Raw genomic sequence first — 13679 nt, forward strand, 5'->3', positions numbered from 1 at the left:
ATTGTTCAATCATTGGCCAATGCAGAACTGAAGAAGCAGAAATATGCAAAGCAAGGTAGCAGAGGCCTCAGACTACGAGGACATATGGAGGAGATGTTTGATCAGAACCAATGTCATTGTCATGTTCAGTCATGCCATAGGTTTTGTCAATAATCTCCTCATACTATGATCCCATGTTATAATCATCGTCTTAGTTCAATCAGAAACAACACAAGTATCAGTTCAAATTGAGTACTTTACGAGTGGTACTTAGGGTACTGATGCGTGTGGTTGACACGTCCGTTGGGAACCCCAAGAGGAAGGTGTGATGCGCACAGCGGCAAGTTTCCCTCAGTAAGAAACCAAGGTTTAATTGAACCAGTAGGAGTCAAGAAGCACGTTGAAGGTTGATGGCGGCGGGATGTAGTGCGGCGCAACACCAGAGATTCCGGCGCCAACGTGGAACCTGCACAACACAACCAAAGTACTTTGCCCCAACGAAACAGTGAGGTTGTCAATCTCACCGGCTTGCTTTGTCAGACAAAGGATTAACCGTATTGTGTGGAAGATGATTGTTTGCAGAAAACAGTAGAACAAGTATTGCAGTAGATTGTATTTCAGTATAGAGAATTGGACCGGGGTCCACAGTTCACTAGAGGTGTCTCTCCCATAAGATAAACAGCATGTTGGGTGAACAAATTACAGTTGGGCAATTGACAAATAAAGAGGGCATGACCATGCACATACATATTATGATGAGTATAGTGAGATTTAATTGGGCATTACGACAAAGTACATAGACCGCCATCCAGCATGCATCTATGCCTAAAAAGTCCACCTTCAGGTTATCATCCGTACCCGCTACAGTATTAAGTTGCTAACTACAGACAATTGCATTAAGTATTGCGCGTAATGTTATTAGTGACTTCATCCTTGAACATAGCACCTTTGTTTTATCCCTAGTGGCAACAAAGACATCCATAACCTTAGAGGTTCTTGTCACCCCTCCAGATTCACGGAGACATGAACCCACTATCGAGCATAAATACTCCCTCTTGGAGTTACTAGCATCAACTTGGCCAGAGCATCTACTAATAACGGAGAGCATGCAAGATCATAAACAACACATAGACATAACTTTGATAATCAACATAACAAGTATTCTCTATTCATCGGATCCCAACAAACGCAACATATAGAATTACAGATAGATGATCTTGATCATGTTAGGCAGCTCACAAGATCCGACAATGAAGCACAATGGGGAGAAGACAACCATCTAGCTACTGCTATGGACCCATAGTCCAGGGGTAGACTACTCACACATCACTCCGGAGGCGACCATGGCGGCGTAGAGTCCTCCGGGAGATGATTCCCCTCTCCGGCAGGGTGCCGGAGGCGATCTCTGGATCCCCGAGATGGGATCGGCGGCGGCGGCGTCTCCGGGAAGGTTTTCCGTATCGTGGCTCTCGGTGCGGGGGTTTCGCAACGGAGGCTTTAAGTAGGCGGAAGGGCAGGTCAGAGGCGCACGAGGGCCCCACACCACAGGGCCGCGCGGCCAAGGGGGGCCGCGCCGCCTAGGGTGTGGCCCTCGTGGTCCCACTTCGTCTCCTCTTCGGACTTCGGAAGCTTCGTGGCAAAATAGGACCCCGGGCGTTGATTTCGTCCAATTCCGAGAATATTTCGTTACTAGGATTTCTGAAACCAAAAACAGCAGAAAACAAAGAATCGGCACTTCGGCATCTTGTTAATAGGTTAGTTCCAGAAAATGCACGAATATGACATAAAGTGTGTATAAAACATGTAAATAACATCAATAATGTGGCATGGAACATAAGAAATTATCGATACGTCGGAGACGTATCAGCATCCCCAAGCTTAGTTTCGTCGTCCGAGCAGGTAAAACGATAACACAGATAATTTCGGAGTGACATGCCATCATAACCTTGATCATACTATTTGTAAAGCATATGTAGTGAATGCAGCGATCAAAACAATGTATATGACATGAGTAAACAAGTGAATCATAAAGCAAAGACTTTTCATGAATAGCACTTCAAGACAAGCATCAATAAGTCTTGCATAAGAGTTAACTCATAAAGCAATAATTCATAGTAAAAGCATTGAAGCAACACAAAGGAAGATTAAGTTTCAGCGGTTGCTTTCAACTTGTAACATGTATATCTCATGGATATTGTCAACATAGAGTAATATAATAAGTGCAATAAGAAAATATGTAGGAATCAATGCACAGTTCACACAAGTGTTTGCTTCTTGAGGTGGAGAGAAATAGGTGAACTGACTCAACATTGAAAGTAAAAGAATGGTCCTCCATAGAGGAAAAGCATCGATTGCTATATTTGTGCTAGAGCTTTGATTTTGAAAACATGAAACAATTTTGTCAACGGTAGTAATAAAGCATATGTATCATGTAAATTATATCTTACAAGTTGCAAGCCTCATGCATAGTGTACTAATAGTGCCCGCACCTTGTCCTAATTAGCTTGGACTACCGGATCATCACAATGCACATGTTTTAACCAAGTGTCACAAAGGGGTACCTCTATGCCGCTTTGTACAAAGGTCTAAGGAGAAAGCTCGCATTGGATTTCTCGCTATTGATTATTCTCAACTTAGACATCCATACCGGGACAACATAGACAACAGATAATGGACTCCTCTTTTATGCATAAGCATGTAACAACAATTAATAATTTTCTCATATGAGATTGAGGATATTTGTCCAAAACTGAAACTTCCACCATGGATCATGGCTTTAGTTAGCGGCCCAATGTTCTTCTCTAACAATATGCATGCTTAATCATAAGGTGGTAGATCTCTCTTACTTCAGACAAGACGAACATGCATAGCAACTCACATGAAATTCAACAAAGAATAGTTGATGGCGTCCCCCGGTGAACATGGTTATCGCACAACAAGCAACTTAATAAGAGATAAAGTGCATAATTACATATTCAATACCACAATAGTTTTTAAGCTATTTGTCCCATGAGCTATATATTGCAAAGGTGAATGATGGAATTTTAAAGGTAGCACTCAAGCAATATACTTTGGAATGGCGGGAAAATACCATGTAGTAGGTAGGTATGGTGGACACAAATGGCATAGTGGTTGGCTCAAGTATTTTGGATGCATGAGAAGTATTCCCTCTCGATACAAGGTTTAGGCTAGCAAGGTTTATTTGAAACAAACACAAGGATGAACCGGTGCAGCAAAACTCACATAAAAGACATATTGAAAACATTATAAGACTCTACACCGTCTTCCTTGTTGTTCAAACTCAATACTAGAAATTATCTAGACCTTAGAGAGACCAAATATGCAAACCAAATTTTAGCATGCTCTATGTATTTCTTCATTAATGGGTGCAAAGCATATGATGCAAGAGCTTAAACATGAGCACAACAATTGCCAAGTATCACATTACCCAAGACATTAATAGCAATTACTACATGTATCATTTTCCAATTCCAACCATATAACAATTTAACGAAGAAGAAACTTCGCCATGAATACTATGAGTAGAAACTAAGGACATACTTGTCCATATGCTACAGCGGAGCGTGTCTCTCTCCCATAAAGTGAATGCTAGGATCCATTTTATTTAAACAAAACAAAAAAACAAAAACAAACCGACGCTCCAAGCAAAGCACATAAGATGTGATGGAATAAAAATATAGTTTCAAGGGAGGAACCTGATAATGTTGTCGATGAAGAAGGGGATGCCTTGGGCATCCCCAAGCTTAGACGCTTGAGTCTTCTTGATATATGCAGGGGTGAACCACCGGGGCATCCCCAAGCTTAGAGCTTTCACTCTCCTTGATCATGTTGCATCATACTCCTCTCTTGATCCTTGAAAACTTCCTCCACACCAAACTTAGAACAACTCATTGGAGGGTTAGCGACAATAAAAATTAACATATTCAGAGGTGACACAATCATTCTTAACACTTCTGGACATTGCATAAAGCTACTGGACATTAATGGATCAAAGAAATTCATCCAACATAGCAAAAGAGGCAATGCGAAATAAAAGGCAGAATCTGTCAAAACAGAACAGTTCGAATTGACTAATTTTATCGAGGCACCAGACTTGCTCAAATGAAAATGCTCAAATTGAATGAAAGTTGCGTACATATCTGAGGATCATTCACGTAAATTGGCATAATTTTCTGAGTTACCTACAGGGAAAACAGCCCAGATTCGTGACAGCAAAGAAATCTGTTTCTGCGCAGTAATCCAAATCTAGTATGAACTTTTCTATCAACGGCTTTACTTGGCACAACAAAACACTAAACTAAGATAAGGAGAGGTTGCTACAGTAGTAAACAACTTCCAAGACACAAAATAAAAACAAAGTACTGTAGGTAAAAACATGGGTTGTCTCCCATAAGCGCTTTTCTTTAACGCCTTTCAGCTAGGCGCAGAAAGTGTGTATCAAGTATTATCGAGAGATGGTGTATCGTTATCACAAGCTCCCCCATCCGTGGTGGTACTAAGGGCTTTATCAATTTTAGGCCTATAGTAATATTTCTTTGGTTTAGACACTTTAGAGACATACATAAACTTTTGCTCCTTACCCACATAAGCTTTCTCCTTATATTTAAGAGAAGAAAATATTGAACCCAAGGTTCCCATAGCTTTTTCAAGTTCGTCAATCCTATTAATTTGATCATTATGGACAACACAAGTTCCTAGGACACTAATTCTTTCATCAATTCCTCCTAAGGATTTATCAAGTTCATCAGTTTTATCAAGTAACATTTCCAATTTAGTTTCAACACTTGGAAAAATTTTCTCTATGGTTTCCAATTTTTTCATAACATCTTCAAGAGAGATTTCAGTTTTAACTTCATCAACAGGGGGTATTCCAAATAGACTCTCAATAATGTAGCTAGCTTCTAATGCAGGAGTACTTAAGAAGTTACCTCCTGCGAGACAATCAAGAACATACCTATTCCAGCTAGAGATACCAACATAAAAATTCCTGAGTAAAATAGTGGTGGAGTGTTTCTTAGTGCACCTATTATGGGCATTACTAATTCTATACCAAGCATCTCTTAAACATTCTCCCCCTTGTTGCTTAAACGAACGAACTTCAACTTCAGGATTACTCATTTTAGCAATAGTAGATAAAGCAAACTAGATAAAGTAAATGCAAGTAACTAATTTTTTTGTGTTTTTGATATAGCAAACAAGATAGCAAATAAAGTAAAACTAGCAACTAATTTTTTTGTATTTTGATTTAGTGCAGCAAATAAAGTAGTAAATAAAACTAAGCAAGACAAAAACAAAGTAAAGAGATTGAGAAATGGAGACTCCCCTTGCAGCGTGTCTTGATCTCCCCGGCAACGGCGCCAGAAATTTGCTTGATGCGTGTGGTTGACACGTCCGTTGGGAACCCCAAGAGGAAGGTGTGATGCGCACAGCGGCAAGTTTCCCTCAGTAAGAAACCAAGGTTTAATCGAACCAGTAGGAGTCAAGAAGCACGTTGAAGGTTGATGGCGGCGGGATGTAGTGCGGCGCAACACCAGAGATTCTGGCGCCAACGTGGAACCTGCACAACACAACCAAAGTACTTTGCCCCAACGAAACAGTGAGGTTGTCAATCTCACCGGCTTGCTGTAACAAAGGATTAACCGTATTGTGTGGAAGATGATTGTTTGCAGAAAACAGTAGAACAAGTATTGCGAAGAGATTGTATTTCGGTATAGAGAATTGGACCGGGGTCCACAGTTCACTAGAGGTGTCTCTCCCATAAGATAAACAGCATGTTGGGTGAACAAATTACAGTTGGGCAATTGACAAATAAAGAGGGCATGACCATGCACATACATATTATGATGAGTATAGTGAGATTTAATTGGGCATTACGACAAAGTACATAGACCGCCATCCAGCATGCATCTATGCCTAAAAAGTCCACCTTCAGGTTATCATCCGAACCCCTCCGGTATTAAGTTGCTAACAACAGAGACAATTGCATTAAGTATTGCGCGTAATGTAATTAGTGACTACATCCTTGAACATAGCACCAATGTTTTATCCCTAGTGGCAACAAAGACATCCATAACCTTAGAGGTTCTTGTCACCCCTCCAGATTCACGGAGACATGAACCCACTATCGAGCATAAATACTCCCTCTTGGAGTTACTAGCATCAACTTGGCCAGAGCATCTACTAATAACGGAGAGCATGCAAGATCATAAACAACACATAGACATAACTTTGATAATCAACATAACAAGTATTCTCTATTCATCGGATCCCAACAAACGCAACATATAGAATTACAGATAGATGATCTTGATCATGTTAGGCAGCTCACAAGATCCGACAATGAAGCACAATGGGGAGAAGACAGCCATCTAGCTACTGCTATGGACCCATAGTCCAGGGGTAGACTACTCACACATCACTCCGGAGGCGACCATGGCGGCGTAGAGTCCTCCGGGAGATGATTCCCCTCTCCGGCAGGGTGCCGGAGGCGATCTCCTGGATCCCCCGAGATGGGATCGGCGGCGGCGTCTCTGGAAGGTTTTCCGTATCGTGGCTCTCGGTACTGGGGGTTTCGCGACGGAGGCTTTAAGTAGGCGGAAGGGCAGGTCAGGAGGCGGCACGAGGGCCCCACACCACAGGGCCGCGCGGCCAAGGGGGGGCCGCGCCGCCCTAGGGTGTGGCCCCCTCGTGGCCCCACTTCGTCTCCTCTTCGGACTTCTGGAAGCTTCGTGGCAAAATAGGACCCTGGGCGTTGATTTCGTCCAATTCCGAGAATATTTCGTTACTAGGATTTCTGAAACCAAAAACAGCAGAAAACAAAGAATCGGCACTTCGGCATCTTGTTAATAGGTTAGTTCCAGAAAATGCACGAATATGACATAAAGTGTGCATAAAACATGTAAATAACATCAATAATGTGGCATGGAACATAAGAAATTATCGATACGTCGGAGACGTATCAGGTACATTACAATTTCTACTTAGGGTACATTACAATTTCACCTACAGTACATCTAGAACACATTCATCACTCATCACAAATAGCCCTGATCCTCTTGAGCTTATCCCTGATTGCAAAGTTCACTTGAAGTAGATCGCATATGTCATACTCTAGCTTTATCTTCTCAGCCTCCAAAGCCTTTCTTTCTGCCCCCATTCCATTTTTCTTAGCCCTCATCACTTGTGCTTGTGTTCTCTGCAGATTCTTGAGCAGATCAACTTCGTTCTTCAACTCCTCCCACTCCTCTTGCATCTGAACAAACTAGCGTGGCTCAGCTTAATCTTTCGCACATCAATTACAACAGGCTAAACCCCAACACAAAAAACCCATCCCCTCTTAGCATGCACAGTAAAATCTGACAGTTTCACCAATCGACAGTCCGATCTACGAAGGATCTACCACGATTGGAGATTAGAGTAACAGATCTAATTAAGCAAATCGAGACCGTGAACAGCAAGAACTGGACAAGAACATCAAACAATGGTAACGAACACCTTGCAAACATCTATCCGAACCACCAATCCTAATGGAAACCCTAGTAGATCTAATGTGCATGTCGTCGCAAATGCCCGAGCATGGCCTGTTATGGCACGAGTAAGAAGGTGAGAAGTAGAGGTTGTTACCGCCATTGTTCCGCCCGAGGACAAAGTTGAGTTCGCGGCCGAACTCGAGATGCCGATGAAGATTGTGGAGAAGGTTGAGGCCGATGTCGCGGTGCTTCTCGGCGACGTCTCCTCCTCCGGTACCGGTGCTCCTCCTTGCGGCTGTGCGGCGGGATGGGAACCGCCTGGTGAAGTGACAGTTTGGGGGTGGTGAGAGTGAGGTCGCGAGTGAGAGGAAGAAGAGGGGAGCGGTGAGGCTAATTATGGCGCGTGTTCCCGAAGGCACGTGGCATTTCTGTCTCCCTTCCCCACGCGTGCAACCTTCTGGCCACAACGGGCCTCGCTCTAGGGAAACTGCCATTCTGGGCGTTCCTCCAGGGCTTGTCCAAGTGGTGCTTTGAGAACTGGTCATGCAGCAACGCGGCGGCCTGGAGGCAACCAAAATGGTCGAAAATTGTCGGGCCGATGCGAGCTAAGGGTCGTCCAGGCTACCAAACGCGCCCCTATTGACCAACCTGGTCGGCAGAAGCGGTGCACCGCACATCTCGGCATGACGTGTGGAGGTTATATTTTTTTTAGAGAAACCACATATTTCATTAATAGAAAACATGTTACATGAACACACAAATATGGAAACTAAAATATCTGGAAACTTTGCAGATAGAATTCTAAAGCAAGGAAAAAATATAGAACCATCCTTAGGGGTTCACGCACTCGCCGAAACTAGCGGCCGCCGCCCAACTCCAACTCCGCATGGACGTACATTGGAAAATACACCGAGCCTCCACCATTGCCATATCTAAATAAGCACCATCGCCAACGAGGATTTGTGAGTCGATGAACAGGCCCGCTGCAAGCAGCTAGGCACATGTCGCTGTGGCACGCCGACCGGGGGACGTCCCCGTGCTCACCGCATCCCGTCGACGAACTCAGGGAATAGTGCCACATCCACCACCATTAGACCAGGTACCCAGCGCCGCCGTAGGTAAGGACGAACGCCAGCGACACGTCGAGAAGCCAGATCTAAAGAAAGGCGAGAAGAGCTTGCTGCCGATATGAAGGATCGCCAAGCACACGCTGTCATCAACTCCGAGATGCCACCTTGAAGGTCGTCATTGGTGTGGGAGTGGAGTTGAGACAAAATTATTCGCCCGGGCGACGCTCCCACCACCCTAACGATTCACCACAGCAGATAAATCCTAACAACGGAACGGAGGAACGAGTCCCTCCCTCCTTCCTGCCGCCGGAGCGGCAAGTGGAGGGATAAGGGACTAGGGCTCTCTCAGATGGAGATCAGATGGAACTGCTAACGCCCTGGAGAATGCGAAGCGAAAACAGTTCGCCCAGAGGAGTTCCGTGGAGGTTAGTTGAGGTGTGGCCTGGCACAATCAGGTAATTTCACTTCCACTTTTTCATTTACATTTTTTTATTATTTTTTGTTCGTTTTTTTGAAAAAATGTGAATATTTTTGAAAAAATTGAACATTTTACGAAATTTAAAACTTTGAATTTTAAAATATAATATTTTTTGAACTAAAATTTTCGAATTTAATTTTTGTTAGAACATTAGAGATTTTTTTAATTTCAACAATTTTCAATCTTATGAGAAAAAAGTAAATGAAAGATAAATGAAAAGGAAAAAAGAAAAAAAGAGAAAGAAATAGAACAAACACCTAACCGGGCCAGCAGGCCTGTACCACACCCGGGGGCTATGCGATCAGGCCGTGTATAAAGATTGCCGCTCGCTGGGGCACTGGGCTGTTGTTGCTAAAGGCTGAGTAGAAAATCTGGGGCCTTGCATGGGCCGCACATCTGCTGGCCCGGGCGGGCCACAGACCCAGACTTCCCTGGTGACCAGAGTCAGACCACCTTCTCTTCCTTCTTCCCCTGTCTGCGTGTCCACTCTGCTCCACCCCGCAAACCACTCCCTTCCCAAAACCCCAATGTCCAAGCAGAAGCAGGAACAGCTAGCTCTCGGGCCGCCGTCGACCGCTTTTGTCATCTCCACCTAGCCGCCGCGCCGCGCCGCCCGCTTCCTCTACTCCCGTCCGGTAGCCGCTGTCCACTCCGCTCACCGCCAGCACCAGCACTCAACCCCCGGCGCAAACCCCCCCCCAAACCCCTAAGGCCTTGTTTGGCCAGGGAGTTTTGACCGGTTTTTAAGTGTATAATCCCAGCGTAATTAAATAATTGCTCTGAAATCTGCTAACCTAGCTGTTTGGCTGAAGAGTATTGGATGGAGTAATGCTAAGTTTTGGCCCTAAAACACGTCGGATCAAAAGGGGATCAAAACGCGAGGTACTCTTCGCGTTTTTTACACTCGTCGAACCCTGCAAACTCATGCGCATCCCCACGTGTTCACACGATCTTGTCCGCGGCCCAGGCTGTGTTCACACGAGAACATGCACGATCACGGCCGGGGCACCACATGCATCCACAGCAGCGTGTGTTCACACGGGACAGAGCCCTTCAATCAGCTGCTGCGCTAGTACTATGAGTGAAGAGTATTTTGTGAAGGTAATTTTTCACCAAAAACTCTCCATGAAACACCTCTTAATACACATAAATACTCTTGCACCAAATAAGGCCTAAATGTCCGACGACCAACAGCTCACTCTCGGGCGGCCGTTGATCATCTCCACCTAGACCTCGACGGCCCCGCGCCGCGCCGCGCCCCCCGCTCCACTCCCTCCCGACCGTCGTCGCCTCTTCCTCCTCTCGCGCACCGTCGCCGTCCGTCCAGATTCTTGAGATGGCTAATTCGTCTTCGCGGGCGCCAACGGGGACAGCCTTTTACCACTTCGCCGTGACTTTGTAAGCAACAAAAGCTCCCCCTTTTGAGTAAATTCCAGCATTTACCCCATAGTTTCATATTTTTGACGCAAATTAGCAAGTTTTCATTCTAATTTCCCCATTTAGTGAAACTTGTGCCTACTTTTACCCCTTTTAAAATTTTGCTGGTGTTCTCACAGTTCGCTAGGTAGTGCAAAAACCTCCCCTTCTCTTGAATGATCTACTGCTTTTCCCCCTTTGTTTCTCTCCCTGTTTGGTTGGGTTTACTTGGATGATAGATAGATACATACATTCGGAGTAGATGGAATCAACCATGATTGCTTTTGTCAATTACGGAAGAAGATTTTAGCATGCATGCAAGTCTAGGCAACTTGTGAGACATAAGTGTTTTTTTCTCAATGCCAGCAGCATGCACATGTTTTGCACGAATGCCCATGTTAGGCTTGCTGTTGGTGTTTCTACAAGAAGAACTAGCAGGATTGGCTGGGCGTGGTGGAACCATAATCATGCTAGCTGTGGTTTCAATAAGAACCAATTAATCAGATTTTGCTTAACAAATCACAACCATAAGTATGGAGAGCTTGAGCAACAGTATCGGTTAAAAATGCTTTTCGAACACGAGGGCTAGCTGCATCAAAAAAAAAAAAGTCTTTCTTATAAGGCAGTAGCTGATTTCCAAGTAGTCTTTCTTATTTTAATAGTTGCATCAACAGATAATTTCCTAATTGTCTAGTTAATGATTTCAAAGCTATACTCATTGATCCCATGTAAAATACACTCTCTAACCCTTGTTTTCGAACAGGAGGGATAGCTGCATCAAAAAGTCGAGGACTAAGAAGCCCAAGGGAGCAACCGAGTGGTCGTGGGCTGATGCCGGCAAAGACTACAAAGGATTTAACATTTTCCCCAGCGTTGCTGACCAATGCGGCAGAGATGTTTGTCTTTTTTTTTTTTTTTTGCGGCAGAGATGTTTGTCAGTTCTGTGCAATTACAAAAGCAGGGCAAATGGAGTTAAACGCAAGCTATGCCCGAGATAGATGTCAGAAATGCAACATAAAGATCCTATGGGAGAGCCTCCTGGATAGGTTCCTGCAGCTCCATGGCTACATTCCAGGGCATCACAGCAAAGACACCAAGAGGAAACTGGAGGTTAAACTGATTTCCAAGGACCAGGCAGTCTTTAATTGGATGGACGCGGCCTCTTGGTGTTTCAAGCACATGGGCGCCACTGCCGAGCTTGGCTTAGAAAGCACTGTGGTGGGTGAGCCTAATAAATTGAAAGAGTGCAAGAACTTGTACAAGCGTTGGGGAAATATGACAGATGCGCAGCTAGAGAAATGTGTGCGGACATCTGCTTTGACTACAGTCAACTTGTGCATCGATGACTATGTGAACTATGGGATGTTGACAGAAGCTGAGGTTAGGAAGTTTGTCGAGGATGGAAGGGCGGTTGTTGCCAGCGTGTATGCTGGAAAACAGTTCGCTTTTTTACTCCCTGATCAGATCTACAGCAGGATCCCCGAGTGGAATGAGGATAAGCTTTGCTGGGTTGATCCAGCACAAGCCCATGCAATATTACTGATGGGTAATGGAAATGCTGGACCTCAAATGGAACACGAGCAGTTTCACCCATTTCTGAATTCGTATGGAGAAGGTTTTGGTAAGGATGGTCAGGGCTGTGTGTTTTGGAAGTCGCTTCTTCCGCAATATAACATGGTGGAGATAAAAGCTGTTGCGAAGGATACATATCATGATTGGATGAAAGTTGCTCGCCCTAAACTGATGCCTCGTCGGTCTTCCACTGCCTCATCACCAGTTTCATACAAGGACAGCTTCCATTCAGCGCAACTACGGTATGTCCCACCACCAATGCGCGATCGTTTGCGTAAATGGAAAGGGAAAGCGTCTATGGACATCGGAAGGTGGTAGGACTGATGAGGAGGTAAGAATTTATGCCTACTTACTGCACGCAAATTGTTTAAAGACTTTATGCCTACTTACCTCACAGCAAGTAGCAAGGATCAAATTATCTTGGTTATTAGCCCATGTGTACAATCTATTGGAAGTTTTAAGTTCAATTAAAGTCCATCTATTGATCCAATAATTTAACAAAAAGGCCTACTGATTGTTAATATTACCGGCAGGGAGCACAAATCCATGATGTCGTCTAACTGTGCAAAGAACTCCAACTTAAATTCTGCATAAGCTGTGCCGTAAACAACCACAAGTTGCCAGGCAAAAGCAAATTTTTTTTTGTTAATAACTTGTACTGAAATACAGTAGGTTTCTGCAGAACAAGAAACAATTTCAATCAGATCTTCCCTGAACCCCACAAGAATACTCCCAGCAGTACCTTGTACAGGCAAGGAACAGCAGAAACGAAATGCAGAAAATCATCACTCATTTTATCTTTTTGGTCTCTTGTATCCCAGTAAAATCCACCTTATGCTTTGAAATTAGATCAGCTAAAGCTTGCTTTCGGCCTGGTCTACCCAGGCCTGTAATATTTTAGATATCACCAATCATTAGTATTCCTGAAGAGAGCAAGTTCTATGGCCAGAGATGTTGAAGACGAATTTGGTACATTAGTATTCCTGGAAGGAGTATTCCTCCTGTCAGTATCCATTTGATGGATTGTTCCAGATTCATCTTTCAAAGCATCAAAACCATCTATTTCAACCAAATCATCTCCATGGTCACTAGAATTATCATTCACATTAACTTGCCCTTTTATTCCCTGTACTCTTTAATTTTCAATTTGAAATCTGCTGTATACTGTGAGATTTTTGCCCTTTAATTGAAAATCTTTGTTCTATGAGCAGGAAGAAAGGCTGCTTCTCCAGCCTGGGAGGGATTCTGATGTATGAGAGGAAGGAGTAAAGATTGCGTTTCAAAGCAGAATTCTGGTCCTTTTTTCGGTGTTGGTACATGGGTGCTGTGGCAGCCCAAAGGTGCTGCTGTTTGTCTTATCGCAGAAACTATCACTAGCAATAAGCATTTTTTTTTTGCAAATCTGTGCGACTCTTGTATTACTCGCATCTTTGAGTGGATCCTCCAAACAAGAAGAGCTGTTTATATCCATGAATCCTCATATGAAGTTGGATTTTATAACATTATTCCATGAAGTTGGATTTTATAACATTATTTTTCTTCTTTTACTTTATATCCATGAATCCTCATATGTGCATGTTAGGCTACCAGCCTGAGATGTGCATTTCCAGCTTTCTCCAAATATTTTCTTGTTTTAAGTGATGTACTGTGATAAGCTGAGTTGATCTATGCCTT

This window comes from Lolium perenne, chromosome 4 (genome assembly GCF_019359855.2).
Source record: "Lolium perenne isolate Kyuss_39 chromosome 4, Kyuss_2.0, whole genome shotgun sequence".
NCBI lineage: Eukaryota > Viridiplantae > Streptophyta > Magnoliopsida > Poales > Poaceae > Lolium > Lolium perenne.